Genomic DNA, 11,863 nt, shown 5'->3' with positions numbered 1-11,863 from the left:
GAGGGTGGAAGGTTTGGCAGTCAAGAGCACCACTGAGTTCTTTGGGGGTGATGGAACTGCTCTATATCCTGATGATGGTGGTGGTTACATGAATCTATACACGTGTTAAAATTCAGAGGACTGTAAATGCAAAAAACCCCACAAAAAACCTTCCTGTATGATAGTTAAAAATCCCTTTTCATCATGTAGAGTGAGATTGTGTTCATTTGGATATTTTTGTGTCCTGTAGATCTACCCCAACCAATACAGTAGCCACTGATCACTTATGCTAGTCCCAACTGAGGTGTGGAGTAAGTATCAAGTGCACATCAGGTTTTGAAGACTTAGTACAAAAAAAAAATGACATGCAATATCTCAATAATTTTTTAATCCTGAAATAGTACTATTTTATATTGAATTGAATATTTATATTGAAACAGTACTATTTGGGACAGATTTGGTCAAATAAAACATATTATTGATTAATTTCACCTCTTTCTTTTTACTTTAAAAAATGTGGTTACTTGAAGGCTATCACTACAATAGGTAGCTTGGGTTGTATTTTTATTAGACAGCTGCTCTGGATGACGCAGTCAGGGAGGAATGGGGAGGTCTGGATTTTTCACTCTTCATCTGGATCTGCAGGTGCAGGATTGCCCTCCTCAGGGCTGAACAGGATGCACCCAGGGCTGAACAAGACTGCATTTGGGGGCCGCTCACCCCCTCCCAGTCTGTCTGAGAGGTGAATGCCTCTTTCCACAGCTGCTTCATTTCCTGTCTGGCTTTTGGGAGGCTTTGGAGGAGAAGCAGGTGAGGGCAAGGTGAGACGGGCTTCATCAGAGGTTGGGGTGGTGGTGGCATCAAGTGATGGGTTAGACATGAGAGAACCTCGGGCCTTTGTTAGACTTGAGCTAGAATGCCATCTTAGCCACTGGCTAGCTGTATAGCTCTTGTTCTTTCTTAGCCTGGGTTTCTCTGTGTGCAGGAGAGAAAAACAGGTCTTGGAAGGGTTTCCTGGCCTGTGAGGGCTGCGCTGAGGGTGCCTAGGAGAGCGCAGGGAATGCACCCAGGAGGCCTTCTGGAGGTGGTCCTCTTGCTCCTTCTACTACTGCTCCTGCACCCCGGGCTCTGGTCTCCCTCCCCCTCCCCCTTAGTTGAACCCCGCAGCACTCTGCCCAACTTTTCTCCCTGATTCAGCACTGAGAAATGCCAAGGCAAGCGTTCCCATGAAGCTGCTTGTCAGCAAACACCCACTCCTGCCTCTGCTGCCCCCCCCATGTGTCAGAGACGGGCTTGGACTCCACGCGAGGCCGGGGCGCTGCCAGCTCCAGGGCTGACTCACACACACCCCTGCACAGAGGCTTCAGAGATCAGAAATTGGAGACTCCCGAAGAGTGCGGCAATCCAGGGAAGGCGAGAGGCCCTCCGGCTCTCAGGGGGGCTCCTGCTATCTCCCTGGATTCCATTTCAAAGGCATGAAGGCCTTGGTTTGGGATGTGTGCGCCTGGTCTGTCTGGTTCACTTTTTCTCCTTTGCCTTTCGTTTCAATTGAGCTGCTGCTAGTTATTTTGTTGCACGCCTCCCACTGCTCAGTGTTGGCATCAAATGGTAGGTAGGTACGGTGCAGCCTTATCAGCTGCATAGTTTGTCAAAGAAGCTTATTGGGTACCTGTTTGGGCAGGCACTGTATGGGGCTCTGTGGAAGGGATGTCCGAATTGGAGGTCTCTTGGGGCTCCCACGCATGGTGGTGGTGGTTGCTACCTGGTAGGGCTATATTGATCACCACCAGGACTTTAAGAGCCACAGGGTTCTGTTGGATCCCCAAGTTCAGGGGGCCGTGTGGCTTGAGGACCTCAGATTTAGGCCTGGGGTGGGACTCAGGCCATCAAATGAGGCCCTGTTTCGGGATGGAGCAGTGTGGTATGGGGGTCAAGGACATGGCTGTTGGCATCTGGCAGCCATAGGGTGTTTGCATCTGGGCTCCTCCACAAGGGGTCCTCTGGCTGCAGAGCCTGATCTGGGTAGGCCCTGCTTTCTCGGCTGACACCTGGGGTCATAATACCACTTCTTGCAGCTCATGGTGAGAATGTGACACCTGCCCTTTACTGAGCTGCTGCTGTGTGCCACAGACCTCGCTACTTTCCAGGGGGTTTCAAATTTAATTCCTCTAACAACCCCACGAGGAAGGTATTGGTTTTATCTGCGTTTTACAGGTGAAGAAATGGAGGCTTAGGGAGGTTAAATACTATGCCCAGATGTAGATTCTAGTGCTCTGCTCCACACACTGCCTGACCCAACCTTCTCTATGTGGATGCTCCGGTGAGGACAGGGACGAGGGCTTCTGGAGCACGTGGGGTGGGGTCTTGGACAGCTGAGATTCCTCCCCTGGGAAGCCGGGAGGTGGCAGGGGCTGGGACTGTGCGTGAGCTAAGGCTCTGGACCTCTGAAGCATCTGCATTGTTCCATCCGACTTCATTGGCAAAATACACACTCAAAGGTAAAATTGGAGAAATTTAAGATGGTGATTACAGAGCGTCAAAACCCAGGCATGGGTGACCCCTTGAGGGCTGGGCCTGTGTGACCGCACTGGGCAAACAGTCACAAAACTGACCCTATTTTAAATGCTTTTTATGGCATGAACTTTTCTAAAGTGAGAAGTAAGTGTGTGTGTGTGCGTGTGTGTGTGTGTGTCTGTCTGTCTTGCTGTGTATTGGGTTTCCTAAATTGGGAGTGGACTCATCTACATGGATGTGTGTATATTAAAACATCCAGCAGCAACTCAACCAGTGTGACTCTGGGAAAATGAGTGCAGTGTCTGGTTATCTGCATACATGGAGTCTCTGCTGTTGGTTCAGTGGCCACACTGAAGACGCCTGAGTGTGCAATGCTCCTCCCTGCCCAGTTCAGAGTGTTTAGTTCACACCTTCCTTGGGAGGGAGAATAGTGCTGTGGCTAATAGCTTCCCTCCAAGGACTCCAAATACTTGGAGTTATTGATCAAACTCCCGATTCTGCAATTTTCTTGCCATTTGACCTTGGGTCAACTACTTAACTCTCTGGAAGCTCAGTTTTGCCATCTGTAACATAAGCGAATGGTACCCAAATTCTCTGACTCTTTGAGGATTATAATGACAAGGGCATGAAAAGCATCCAGCACAGTGCCTGGCATGTATCGACACTCAGTAGATATTGACTGCTGTCATTATTCTTGAGTTTAAGAACAGCAACAGAACTTAAGAATTGTGTGTGTGTGTGTGTGGGGGGGGGGGAGGTAGTTAATTATCAAACTGGAATAGTACCAAGGATAAGATGGATGAATGAATTCTGAGAGCTTTTCTCAGTAGTTTATTATCTAATAATAATGCTTGAGATGTGTTCATCATTGTATAGTCCACAAAGCACTTTCTTACACATAATTCCACTCTAGCCCCACAACACCCTTGCAAAGTAAGAGGAATGAGAAATTTATTATCCTGTTTTACAGATTGAGAAACTAGAGGCCCAGAGATTAATGACTGCTCATTTATTCAACAGTCATTTAATGGGCACTTACTGTGTGCAAGACACTATGCTAGATTTGGGGATAAAAATGAGTAAGAGGGTTTTTTCCCCCTGCCCTTTTGAAGAACTTATTGTGGGTCAGGGTAGCTAGAGCAGGCTTGCAGGAGGATGCTGACCTTAAGGTAATGTATCTGTCAGGATAAATCAGGTGATGGTGCAGAAATAGCAACAACAAATTTCTGGGACTTAAAGAAATGAAGATTTATTTCTCATTCATGCTATTGGTCCATCATGGGTCAGCTAGTGGCTCTGCCCCCCTAATTTCACTCTGAACCAGACAAGTGGAGCAGCCGCAGGTTGGAACATTGCCGGTTGTGGTCGTAGAGGAAACAGATCTGAAACTGGGGAGGGTCTCACACCAGCAATCAAATTCTTCAGTCATGGGCCAGACTTTTAATATGGTTGCACCCAACCACGGGGGGGCAGAGCAGAAAGTAAAATTCCACTATGTGCCCAGAAGGCAGAAAGCTGGAAATATTTGGTGAGCAGATGAATAACTACTCCAGCTGGGCAGGCTCTGAAGGATGGGTAGGAATCAGGTGAATATTGGCCAGGTGGGTTTGGTGGGGAGCGTAGAAGGGTGAAGAGGAATTGGAGCCTTAAAGAGAAAGAGGCTGAAAAAAAAAAAGAGAGAGAGAGAGAGGCTGGTAGGAGGTATGGGGGGGTGGGGGTGGGAAACAATGGGAGAGACAGGAGGCAGAAATGCGCAAGGCGCTGGGGGAGGAATAGTGAGTCTGCCAGTCTCACTGGAAGAGTTTGATTCAACAGTTTATTTAACAAGTACTGACTCAGCTCCTATGTATATTAAGCGCCGGGACCGCAAAAGAAGGAAAAGCATGGTGCCTACCTTTGAAGAGCCTACAGTCCAGTAGGAGAGCTAGATTTTGTACATGGAACAAAGAGAATCAAAGTATAAGAATATTCTTATTCAAAGTATAAGAATATAAGAAGAATAGTGCTTATGTTTGCCGGGTACTCTTCTGGGATTTGTACATATTTGAACTTATGTAATCATCTTGTAGCTTAACAAGGTAGATGCTATCATTCCCATTTTATGGGTGTCAAAACTGAGGCATGGAATGGCTAATGGAGAGCAGAGGTGGGCTTCAAGTCCAAGGAGTCTCAGTCCAGTGTCTGTGCTCTTAATCCAAAAGCTTTACTCTACTGTTTTTTGTTTGGTAACTTGTGAGTTGGGGCTGTGCCTCTACTCTTGGATGGCAAGTAGTTTTGCCTGCAGATCCAAAATGATAGATTGTTATTGGCTGCTTGGAGCTCTGTGTTGGGAAGAGTTCCAAGACCAAGCTGGGACTCAGGGAGGAGAGAATGATGTGATTAATTAGTAATGCCTGCCACGGCATGAGAGGTGGTATTGTCAGCACAATGTATTTGGTAACCCTCGTCTATTTAATGCCCAGGGCGAAGTGGATTTAATCAATTTATTAACAATAAAGACAAAACCAAACAACTAATTCATTGACCGTTTGCCTCACTTTTCAGTCTGTTTTCTTTCTTCAAGGCTCCATCACGTTTATGGCAGCCTAGGTATTCCTTGCTTGAGCAGTTAGCTTTCCTTCCTGGAGATTAATGTTTAAAATATCAAAACTGTAACCCCTCAGGCAATCATAACACCTTAATTGTCAAAACAACAAAAATATCAGCCATGGCCAATGTTCAATCCATTGCACCCCTGGTAAAGTCATCAGCTGGGATGGCATGGCAATGACAATAATTAAAAAAGGATTCTAATTGCTGAGCCTGATTTCTGTGCAAGGAAGAAACCATCAGTTAGCTTGGGGAATTCAGCCATGAGAGAACCCAGCTGTAGCCTGCATCATTAGGGGAATTCCTGCCCGGAAATGTTGTAAGGCTTTCCTCTGAGGGGAAGGTTCTAGAAACATTGTCTCCCTGCACCTCCTTTTCTTGGCTTTTCTTTCCTGGGTACCACTTCTACCTATACTCAGACTTTCATTTCTTTCATATTATTTCACATAATTCCTAGGAATGGATCCCAAATTTGGGTGCATGGAGATATAGCTAGAACTTGGAGCTCAGAGCTCAGATGATGAATAGGTTTCTTCTCCCTGGCCAGCTCTGATCAATTGCTCGTGGCTACTGAAATGCTGAGTTGAGAGGGTTTGCAATGGACGCAGCCCGAAAGCATATAGGGATTTATTAGTGATGTCTGCAATGAGCGTGGGCTAGGGACAATAATTTGTGTAAGCTTCCACTGGCTCTGCCAAGATGGAAAGCCTGCACTGTTCCTACAGCTGTGATGTTAGTGAATGAGCTTAGGGTTTGGCCTGAAGAGGTACTAGTTCGAGTCCTATCTCTTCGCTTGGAAACGTCACTTACCTCCTTTCAGTCTTAGTAAACCTTAAGTAAACAAAATACTTCTTGTCAAGTGGTTGTAAGAATTGTAGGGATGATGTACATTCCTTCAACAAATACTTGTTGAGCACCATGGGAGGTGATGGAGGTACAATGGGGTGGTACATTATGGACATGATTCCTGCCCACACGAGCTTATTGTCCAGTGTGTGTGTGGGGGGGGAGGATATATTTGTTTTCTAATGCTGTAACCAATTACCACACATTTAGAAGCTTTAAACAATATACATTTTTGTATCACACGTTCTGTGTATCGGGGGTCTGGGCACAGCTTAGCTGGCCCCTCAGCTCAAGGTCTTATAAGGTTAAACTCAAGACATCCACTGAGTTGTTCTGTTCTGATCTGGAAGCTTGACTGAGGAAAAATCCACTTTCAAGCTCATTTAGGTTGCTGGAAGAGTTTACTTTCTTTCCATGGTAAGACTGTAGGCCTTGGTTTTGGCTGACTATCAGCTGGATTCCATCAGGCCATAGAACATTGATTGTCTCAATGCACCCCCAACCCCCATCTCTTTTCTTAACTTTTCTTTCCTGGTTACCACTTCTAGAAGCTACCCATAGAAACTGCCCATGACAACTAGAGGCTTCTTGTAGCTCCCTGGCCATATGGGCTTCTTCAACAAGGCCAGTTACTTCATCAAGTCAGAAAGCAGAGTCTCCTGCTCCAGTCTGCTGAAACGGAGTATTATGTAACCTAACATATCCACGGGGGTGACATCCCTTCATCTTGCTGTATGCTATTAATTAGAAGCAAGTCATAGGTCCTACGTATATTCAGGGGGAGGGGATTATATGAAGGCATGGAAAACACAGGGTCACTGGGATCATTGGGGGGTCACTTTGGAGTCTCTCCATCACAGGGACATACAAACAAGAGTTTGTGTATAAGAGAGTACACGTATGGGACACGTAACCACAAGAATAACAGTAGTGTGATAGTTGCTATGATGAGGAGATTCAGAGTGTAAGAAGGCCTAGATTGGGACACTCAAACAGTTTCAGGGTTGTCAGGACTTCTTGGAGGAAGGATTTTTCAGGCTGAGACCCAAAGGATGATCAGGGTTAGCCATGTCATAGGATTTTATCCAGATGCTACTTCTTCTCATGACTGTGTGCCACCCAAAATTGGAACACGTCTTCAGATAGGATCTTTCAAGCACTTACAGTGAGACCCTTTCCATATTTGCTCTGGGATCTTTTCTTTGTTAATGGACCCCAAGGAAAATCAGCTCCTGGACTCAAGTTTTACAAGATGACAAGGAGATGAGTACTAGGGTGAGAGGGAGATGGCGGGTCAGGAATGGGCTTCTAGGGATTCTCCGTCCAGCTAGTGTCAATTCCCACTGGTTCTCCCTTGGAAGGAAGAGAAACTGATGGATAGAATGAGAAACCCACTATCTGGTTCAGAGTGGGCCTATAGTTGAATAATCTATGGCCCAACCAAAGCTTTTCCCATTCCATACAGATCTGTTTAGAAATAACGAGAACATTGACAGTGCCATCCAAAGTCATGTCCCAATTTGTTAAGCTTTTAGGAGGCATTACTTGCTGTTTTTGAGAATAATGCATTATAGTTGTGAACATTTGCTGTATGACAGGCACTGGCTAAGCCCTAAGTGCTTAGATGGATTATCTATCCCAAGAAGAAGCTTCTCAGACACCTGGGTAGCTCAGTAGGCTAAGTGTCTGCCTTCAGCTCAGGTCATGATCCCAGAGTCCCTTGCTCAGCGTGGAGTCTACTTCTGCCCCCCCTCCCTGACCCTCCTCCCATTCTCTCTCATAAATAAATAAAATCTTTATTAAAAAAAAAAAGCTTCCTCCATGTCTTCTAACACATTAAATTCTGGTAGAAAGATTATCTGTGCCTTTCCTTGCTGCCTATTAAAACCTTCCTCATCTTGCATGCTCCACCTCAAGTCCTACCTCTTTTAAGAAACTGGCCATGAGCACCCCAGGGCATATCATCCCTACCACCAAGTTTATCACCCCATCAGCCTCTATCTTCCATCACTTATAACAAGAACCATAGCATTTTGGTGCTCTGACTCACCTGTCCCTTTCTAGCTGCTCTTCTACCTTATACTCTATCTATCCCCAATCAATCTGACCACAATAACCCTGGTCTCTCTTCCTGCAATTCTTGCCTCCCTCTGCTCCATCCTGGGTATTGTGAACAGATTGGATTTTCTAAAGTTCAGTCTCGATTGTGTCACTTTATCCCTCAAAAACGTCCAGTGCCTAATGTTTAATCCACACCAATTTTTCTTTTTCTTTCTTTTTTTTTTTTAATGATATCTACATGCAGTGTGGGGCTTGAACTCATGATCTTGAGACCAATAGTCACACACTCTACTGACCAAGCCAGCCGGGTATCCTTAATCCACACCAATTTCACTTCCAGCAATTTATCTCAGGCATATTTGCCCATGTGTGAAATGATGGCTGCCGTACATACCGAGTGCTGGATCACTGGTAGTAGCAGCAGACCTGAAGCAACTTGCACATTCATCAATAAAGGCTTGGTTAATAAGATCTGGTACATTTGTAACTGTGGTTTTTAAGCCTGGTTGCACATTCAGGTCACCTGGGTGTGGTATATTAGAATGATCTCAATTTCTCTGCTATTTCTCCTATTGAGAAATAGAGTCTAATGCCCTTTTTCTTGTTTGGGGACTTGCTTAAGTAATAGAAGGGGATCAAATAGATAGTCTGAGACCTCCAAGGCTAGGTTATAAGAAGCTTTGTAGCTTCTGCATTGGCCTCTCGGAACTTAAGTTCTGGGATGAGCCAACTGCTAGGTAAGAAGTCTGATTATCCTCAGACCACTATACTGTGAGGAGGCCCAAGTTAGCTGCATGAAGCAGGGTGGGTTGGGGGAAAAGAGAGAGAGAGAGAAAAAGGGGGAGGGCTCTATTCAGCCCCAGCCCAGGCCCTAAGCATGTGAGTAAGGAAGCATTTTTATATACTTCAGCTTCTAGAAATATGATGTAGACAGTAACCAAGGCTTCCAGCTGATGTCAGAATCAAAGCCCCAGATCCGTGGCTCCAATCAAACCATTCCTGCTATCTCCCATCCATTCAAACCACCCCACCAGAGTGTGCCCTCCACCCCCAGTCGCTGTGGAGCATAGACAAGCCATCCCTACTACACCCTGCCCGAATACTTGGCCCTCCGAATTGTGAACATAACAAACTGGTCATTGTTTTATGATTCTTAGCTTTTGAGGTGGTTTATTGTAGAGAACAGATAACTGGAACTCCTGGGGATCTTTTAAAATCTTCCCAGGCCATTCTAATGAACAACCATGCTGAGAATCACTGGTCCATACAATTAAATGCTATCTATCCATTTGAAGTGAATAAAGAAGCTCTCTTTGGGGTCACCTGGATGGCTCAGTCAGTGGAGCATGTGACTCTTGATCTCAAAGCTGTGAGTGTGAGATTACTAAAAAAAAAAAAGCAAATTAACTTTAGAAAAAAACTTTAGAAAAAAAGAAGCTCACTTTGTTCTGCTCTGGTATGATACCTAACTTATATTGTCAAGGGGTAATTAGAAAGTTACTGGAACAATTTTTATTTTTTTTAAAGATTTTATTTATTTATTCATGAGAGAGAGAGAGAGAGAGAGGCAGAGACACAGGCAGAGGGAGAAGCAGGCTCCATGGAGGGAGCCCGACGTGGGACTCTATCTCAGGTCTCTAGGATTAGGCCCTGAGCCAAAGGCGGCACTAAACCACTGAGCCACCCCGGCTGCCCAACAATTTTATACTGTGCTACCATTTGTGTAAAAGAATTATGTAGGTACGGATCGTTTCTGGAATAATATATAAGAAAGTGGTAAGGAACTTTTGTTGGTACCAGAGAGGGAGACTGCATGGCTGGGGATCTGAGGAAAAATTTTTTTACTCTATGATAGTGTTCATATTTTAAAACACATAAATGTGCCAGTTTAATGGTAAAGAAATTCTGCCTGGAAAAAAAGAAAAGAAATTATGCCTGTTGCTTACCAAATCCTTGAGCCTGATCTGGCCTCAACCTTCATTTCTAGGCTTACTATTCACTCCTCTGATTTTACATTAAAAACTGGTTGTGTTAAGAAGAATAACGGCCCCTCTCCAAGATGTCCTAATGCCTGGAACCTGCAAGAGGGACTTTGCAGATGTGATCCAATTAAGTAGTTTGAGATGAAGACATAATCCTGGATGATGTAGGAGGGCCCAGGGTAATCCCAAGGGTCCTTGTGAGTGAGAGAGGGAAATAGAAGTCAGGGAAGGAGAGCTGGGGAAGTTAGAGGTTGGAGTGATGTGGTTGCTGACTTTGAAGATGAAAGAAGAGATGCCCTGAGGCAGGGAATTTGGGCAGCCTCTGGAAGCTGGAAAAGTCAAGGAAACAGATCCTCCCCTCCTCAGAGCCTCCAGAACCAAGAGATCCCTGGGAACACAGTGACTTTAGCCCAGTGAGACCCATTTCAGACTTATGACCTTTAGAACTATAAGGTAATAAATTTGTGTTGTTTTAAACACCAAGTTTGTGGTAATTTGTAACAGCAGCCATAGGAAACTCACACACTGGTGTTTCTCCAGATGGTGGTAAAATAGGCCTTTCAAGGGAATATTAATGAAAATAATTAAAAAGTTCTCCAATATAAAACAAACAAAACTAATAGATTATAGTTTTTAATCAAGTTAAATGAGGTATAATTTACACACAAAATATGTATCAAAGTGTATGCATTTTATGTGTACAGATCAATGAGTTTGACATATACATACAACCATGTAATCTAGCATCCCAGTCAAGATATAGAACATTTCCATTACTCCAGAATGTTCCCTTGGGCCACTTCCTATCCCCACAACTCGCCCCAGGTAACCACTGACTTGCTTTTTTCCCCACTAGACAAAGTATTTTTTTAAAAGATTTTTTTTTTTTTTTTAAAGTAGGGGAAGGAGCAGAGTGAGAGGGCAATGAGTATCTCAAGTAGACTCGGTGCTGAGCCCAGAGCCTGACGTGGGGCTCGATCCCTGGAGAACAAGATCATGACCTGAGCTGAAAACCAAGAGTCAGATGCTTAACAAACTGACCACCCAGGGGCCCCTAGAGAAATTATTTTTAACTGTGGGGTTTCTCAGGATCTTTAAAATGTTGAGAGGGTTGTGAATGTCCAAGGAGAGGTGCTATGATCAGGGGTTGCATGTCCAGATTTTTTTTTTTTTGACCATGAGTCTTTTTGTTCTAGAGAATCTCACAGAATGAGGGGCTCTCAGAACACACCTGAGAAGTGCCTTTCTGCTCACCTGCTCAGCTCAGGTGTTTCCTCCCTCTTGAAGTGCCCATCTCTAGCCTTTGAAAATGTACTCATGGACAAGCACCTCCATGCTCCATGGAGCCTGCTTCTCCCTCTGCTAAGTCTTATATTCTCTGTTTCACATCTCCTGCAGGACACACATTGCATAATGGTTAATATTATAGCAACATTACATTTGCATTATAGACACATGGCTGTATGGTCTTTTCTGAGGGCAGTGAGTGCTATTTGCTTTACTATTACATGATTACGAGGAAATGCTCAAGTGTTCATCAAAGTCAAAGAAGCTATGCTCCAAAGTAACTGTTGAGCTGCCCTAAACTTGGGGCCGTCACTGGCTAAAACATTTTGAGGCTCTGCTTCAGACACCCATAGCTGTGTGAATTTAATAGGCTGATGGTGAATGACTCCCTCATCTTCTTACCCCATATCAGCCCAGCACATTCCTGAGTCCTATGGATTTTATTTCAGAATGGTCTCTCCCATCCTTAGCTTCCTTCCTATGTCTTCTGCCAATGCCCTGTTCAGGTTCTTACCATGTCTCACTTACATTATTACAACAGCTTCCTAGATGGTCTCTCCTCAGTCTTGCTCCTCCTCTTATCTACATTCCATTCTAATGCCAAG

At 44.7% G+C, this 11,863-nt stretch overlaps 1 long non-coding RNA gene across 1 annotated transcript in view; it reads left to right on the top strand.

The window, feature by feature from the left end:
• The first annotated feature begins 1,285 nt into the window (after window positions 1–1,285).
• Window positions 1,286–11,863, top strand: part of LOC144282865 (uncharacterized) — a 49,748-nt gene continuing 39,170 nt past the window's right edge. Inside the window, exon 1 of the long non-coding RNA XR_013351278.1 lies at window positions 1,286–1,591. This is a non-coding gene — a long non-coding RNA (uncharacterized LOC144282865). The remainder of the gene's footprint in view (window positions 1,592–11,863) is intronic.

This window comes from Canis aureus, chromosome 14 (assembly GCF_053574225.1).
Source record: "Canis aureus isolate CA01 chromosome 14, VMU_Caureus_v.1.0, whole genome shotgun sequence".
NCBI classification, from domain to species: domain Eukaryota; kingdom Metazoa; phylum Chordata; class Mammalia; order Carnivora; family Canidae; genus Canis; species Canis aureus.
The sequence above is the reverse complement of the archived record's forward strand: the minus strand, read 5'-3'. Positions and strand labels throughout refer to the sequence as shown.